Below are 6,020 nucleotides of genomic sequence, written 5' to 3'. Positions count from 1 at the left end.
CACCGACACACTACTACACTTCTGCCTGACCTACGTACGCACCCACACACTACTACACTTCTGCCTGATCTGCGTACGCACCCACCCACACACTACTACACTTCTGCCTGACCTACGTACGCACCCACACACTACTACACTTCTGCCTGATCTGCGTACGCACCCACCCACACACTACTACACTTCTGCCTGACCTACGTACGCACCCACACACTACTACACTTCTGCCTGATCTGCGTACGCACCCACCCACACACTACTACACTTCTGCCTGACCTACGTACGCACCCACACACTACTACACTTCTGCCTGACCTACGTACGCACCCACACACTACTACACTTCTGCCTGACCTACGTACGCACCCACACACTACTACACTTCTGCCTGATCTGCGTACGCACCCACCCACACACTACTACACTTCTGCCTGACCTACGTACGCACCCACACACTACTACACTTCTGCCTGATCTGCGTACGCACCCACCCACACACTACTACACTTCTGCCTGACCTACGTACGCACCCACACACTACTACACTTCTGCCTGATCTGCGTACGCACCCACCCACACACTACTACACTTCTGCCTGACCTACGTACGCACCCACACACTACTACAGTTCTGCCTGACCTACGTACGCACCCACACACTACTACACTTCTGCCTGACCTACGTACGCACCCACACACACACACTATATACTTCTATCTGACCTACGTACGCACCCACACACTACTACACTTCTGCCTGACCTACGTACGCACCCACACACTACTACACTTCTGCCTGACCTACGTACGCACCCACCCACACACTACTACACTTCTGCCTGACCTACGTACGCACCCACACACACTACACTTCTGCCTGACCTACGTACGCACCCACACACTACTACACTTCTGCCTGACCTACGTACGCACCCACACACTACTACACTTCTGCCTGACCTACGTACGCACCCACACACACTACTACACTTCTGCCTGACCTACGTACGCACCCACACACACACTACTATACTTCTATCTGACCTACGTACGCACCCACACACTACTACACTTCTGCCTGACCTACGTACGCACCCACACACTACTACACTTCTGCCTGACCTACGTACGCACACACACACTACTACACTTCTGCCTGACCTACGTACGCACCCCCACACACTACTACACTTCTGCCTGACCTACGTACGCACCCACCCACACTACTACACTTCTGCCTGACCTACGTACGCACCCACCCACACTACTACACTTCTGCCTGACCTACGTACGCACCCCCACACTACTACACTTCTGCCTGACCTACGTACGCACCCACATACTACACTTCTGCCTGATCTGCGTACGCACCTACCCACACACTACTACACTTCTGCCTGACCTACGTACGCACCCACACACTACTACAGTTCTGCCTGACCTACGTACGCACCCACACACACTACTACACTTCTGCCTGACCTACGTACGCACCCACACACTACTACAGTTCTGCCTGACCTACGTACGCACCCACACACACTACTATACTTCTATCTGACCTACGTACGCACCCACACACTACTACACTTCTGCCTGACCTACGTATGCACCCACACACACTACACTTCTGCCTGACCTACGTACGCACCCACACACTACTACACTTCTGCCTGACCTACGTACGCACCCACACACTACTACACTTCTGCCTGACCTACGTACACACCCACACACTACTACACTTCTGCCTGACCTACGTACGCACCCACACACTACTACACTTCTGCCTGACCTACGTACCGCATTCACACACACACTACTACACTTCCACCTGACCTACGTACGCACCCACACACTACTACACTTCTGCCTGACCTACGTACGCACCCACACACTACTACACTTCTGCCTGACCTGCCCAAGCACCCACACACACTACTACACTTCTGCCTGACCTACGTACGCACCCACACACTACTACACTTCTGCCTGACCTACGTACGCACCCACACACTACTACACTTCTGCCTGACCTACGTACGCACCCACACACTACTACACTTCTGCCTGATCTGCGTACGCACCCACCCACACACTACTACACTTCTGCCTGACCTACGTACGCACCCACACACTACTACACTTCTGCCTGATCTGCGTACGCACCCACCCACACACTACTACACTTCTGCCTGACCTACGTACGCACCCACACACTACTACACTTCTGCCTGATCTGCGTACGCACCCACCCACACACTACTACACTTCTGCCTGACCTACGTACGCACCCACACACTACTACACTTCTGCCTGACCTACGTACGCACCCACACACTACTACAATTCTGCCTGACCTACGTACGCACCCACACACTACTACACTTCTGCCTGATCTGCGTACGCACCCACCCACACACTACTACACTTCTGCCTGACCTACGTACGCACCCACACACTACTACACTTCTGCCTGATCTGCGTACGCACCCACCCACACACTACTACACTTCTGCCTGACCTACGTACGCACCCACACACTACTACACTTCTGCCTGACCTACGTACGCACCCACACACACACACACTATATACTTCTATCTGACCTACGTACGCACCCACACACTACTACACTTCTGCCTGACCTACGTACGCACCCACACACTACTACACTTCTGCCTGACCTACGTACGCACCCACCCACACACTACTACACTTCTGCCTGACCTACGTACGCACCCACACACACTACACTTCTGCCTGACCTACGTACGCACCCACACACTACTACACTTCTGCCTGACCTACGTACGCACCCACACACTACTACAGTTCTGCCTGACCTACGTACGCACCCACACACACTACTACACTTCTGCCTGACCTACGTACGCACCCACACACTACTACAGTTCTGCCTGACCTACGTACGCACCCACACACACTACTATACTTCTATCTGACCTACGTACGCACCCACACACTACTACACTTCTGCCTGACCTACGTATGCACCCACACACACTACACTTCTGCCTGACCTACGTACGCACCCACACACTACTACACTTCTGCCTGACCTACGTACGCACCCACACACTACTACACTTCTGCCTGACCTACGTACACACCCACACACTACTACACTTCTGCCTGACCTACGTACGCACCCACACACTACTACACTTCTGCCTGACCTACGTACGCATTCACACACACACTACTACACTTCTACCTGACCTACGTACGCACCCACACACTACTACACTTCTGCCTGACCTACGTACGCACCCACACACTACTACACTTCTGCCTGACCTGCCCAAGCACCCACACACACTACTACACTTCTGCCTGACCTACGTACGCACCCACACACTACTACACTTCTGCCTGACCTACGTACGCACCCACACACTACTACACTTCTGCCTGACCTACGTACGCACCCACACACTACTACACTTCTGCCTGATCTGCGTACGCACCCACCCACACACTACTACACTTCTGCCTGACCTACGTACCCACCCACACACTACTACACTTCTGCCTGATCTGCGTACGCACCCACCCACACACTACTACACTTCTGCCTGACCTACGTACGCACCCACACACTACTACACTTCTGCCTGATCTGCGTACGCACCCACCCACACACTACTACACTTCTGCCTGACCTACGTACGCACCCACACACTACTACACTTCTGCCTGATCTGCGTACGCACCCACCCACACACTACTACACTTCTGCCTGACCTACGTACGCACCCACACACTACTACAGTTCTGCCTGACCTACGTACGCACCCACACACACACTACTACACTTCTGCCTGACCTACGTACGCACCCACACACTACTACACTTCTGCCTGACCTACGTACGCACCCACACACTACTACACTTCTGCCTGACCTACGTACGCACCCACACACTACTACACTTCTGCCTGACCTACGTACGCACCCACACACTACTACACTTCTGCCTGACCTACGTACGCACCCACACACTACTACACTTCTGCCTGATCTGCGTACGCACCCACCCACACACTACTACACTTCTGCCTGACCTACGTACGCACCCACACACTACTACACTTCTGCCTGATCTGCGTAATGCCCCACCCACACACTACTACACTTCTGCCTGACCTACGTACGCACCCACACACTACTACACTTCTGCCTGATCTGCGTACGCACCCACCCACACACTACTACACTTCTGCCTGACCTACGTACGCACCCACACACTACTACACTTCTGCCTGACCTACGTACGCACCCACACACTACTACACTTCTGCCTGACCTACGTACGCACCCACACACTACTACACTTCTGCCTGATCTGCATACGCACCCACCCACACACTACTACACTTCTGCCTGACCTACGTACGCACCCACACACTACTACACTTCTGCCCGATCTGCGTACGCACCCACCCACACACTACTACACTTCTGCCAGACCTACGTACGCACCCACACACTACTACACTTCTGCCTGACCTACGTACGCACCCACACACTACTACAGTTCTGCCTGACCTACGTACGCACCCACACACTACTACACTTCTGCCTGACCTACGTACGCACCCACACACACACACTATATACTTCTATCTGACCTACGTACGCACCCACACACTACTACACTTCTGCCTGACCTACGTACGCACCCACACACTACTACACTTCTGCCTGACCTACGTACGCACCCACCCACACACTACTACACTTCTGCCTGACCTACGTACGCACCCACACACACTACACTTCTGCCTGACCTACGTACGCACCCACACACTACTACACTTCTGCCTGACCTACGTACGCACCCACACACTACTACACTTCTGCCTGACCTACGTACGCACCCACACACTACTACACTTCTGCCTGACCTACGTACGCACCCACACACTACTACACTTCTGCCTGACCTACGTACGCACCCACACACTACTACACTTCTGCCTGACCTACGTACGCACCCACACACACTACTACACTTCTGCCTGACCTACGTACGCACCCACACACACACACTACTATACTTCTATCTGACCTACGTACGCACCCACACACTACTACACTTCTGCCTGACCTACGTACGCACCCACACACTACTACACTTCTGCCTGACCTACGTACGCACACACACACTACTACACTTCTGCCTGACCTACGTACGCACCCCCACACACTACTACACTTCTGCCTGACCTACGTACGCACCCACCCACACTACTACACTTCTGCCTGACCTACGTACGCACCCACCCACACTACTACACTTCTGCCTGACCTACGTACGCACCCCCACACTATTACACTTCTGCCTGACCTACGTACGCACCCACATACTACACTTCTGCCTGATCTGCGTACGCACCTACCCACACACTACTACACTTCTGCCTGACCTACGTACGCACCCACACACTACTACAGTTCTGCCTGACCTACGTACGCACCCACACACACTACTACACTTCTGCCTGACCTACGTACGCACCCACACACTACTACAGTTCTGCCTGACCTACGTACGCACCCACACACACTACTATACTTCTATCTGACCTACGTACGCACCCACACACTACTACACTTCTGCCTGACCTACGTATGCACCCACACACACTACACTTCTGCCTGACCTACGTACGCACCCACACACTACTACACTTCTGCCAGACCTACGTACGCACCCACACACTACTACACTTCTGCCTGACCTACGTACACACCCACACACTACTACACTTCTGCCTGACCTACGTACGCACCCACACACTACTACACTTCTGCCTGACCTACGTACGCATTCACACACACACTACTACACTTCTACCTGACCTACGTACGCACCCACACACTACTACACTTCTGCCTGACCTACGTACGCACCCACACACTACTACACTTCTGCCTGACCTGCCCAAGCACCCACACACACTACTACACTTCTGCCTGACCTACATACGCACC

This window comes from Ascaphus truei, chromosome 7 (genome assembly GCF_040206685.1).
Source record: "Ascaphus truei isolate aAscTru1 chromosome 7, aAscTru1.hap1, whole genome shotgun sequence".
NCBI lineage: Eukaryota > Metazoa > Chordata > Amphibia > Anura > Ascaphidae > Ascaphus > Ascaphus truei.
The sequence above is the reverse complement of the archived record's forward strand: the minus strand, read 5'-3'. Positions refer to the sequence as shown.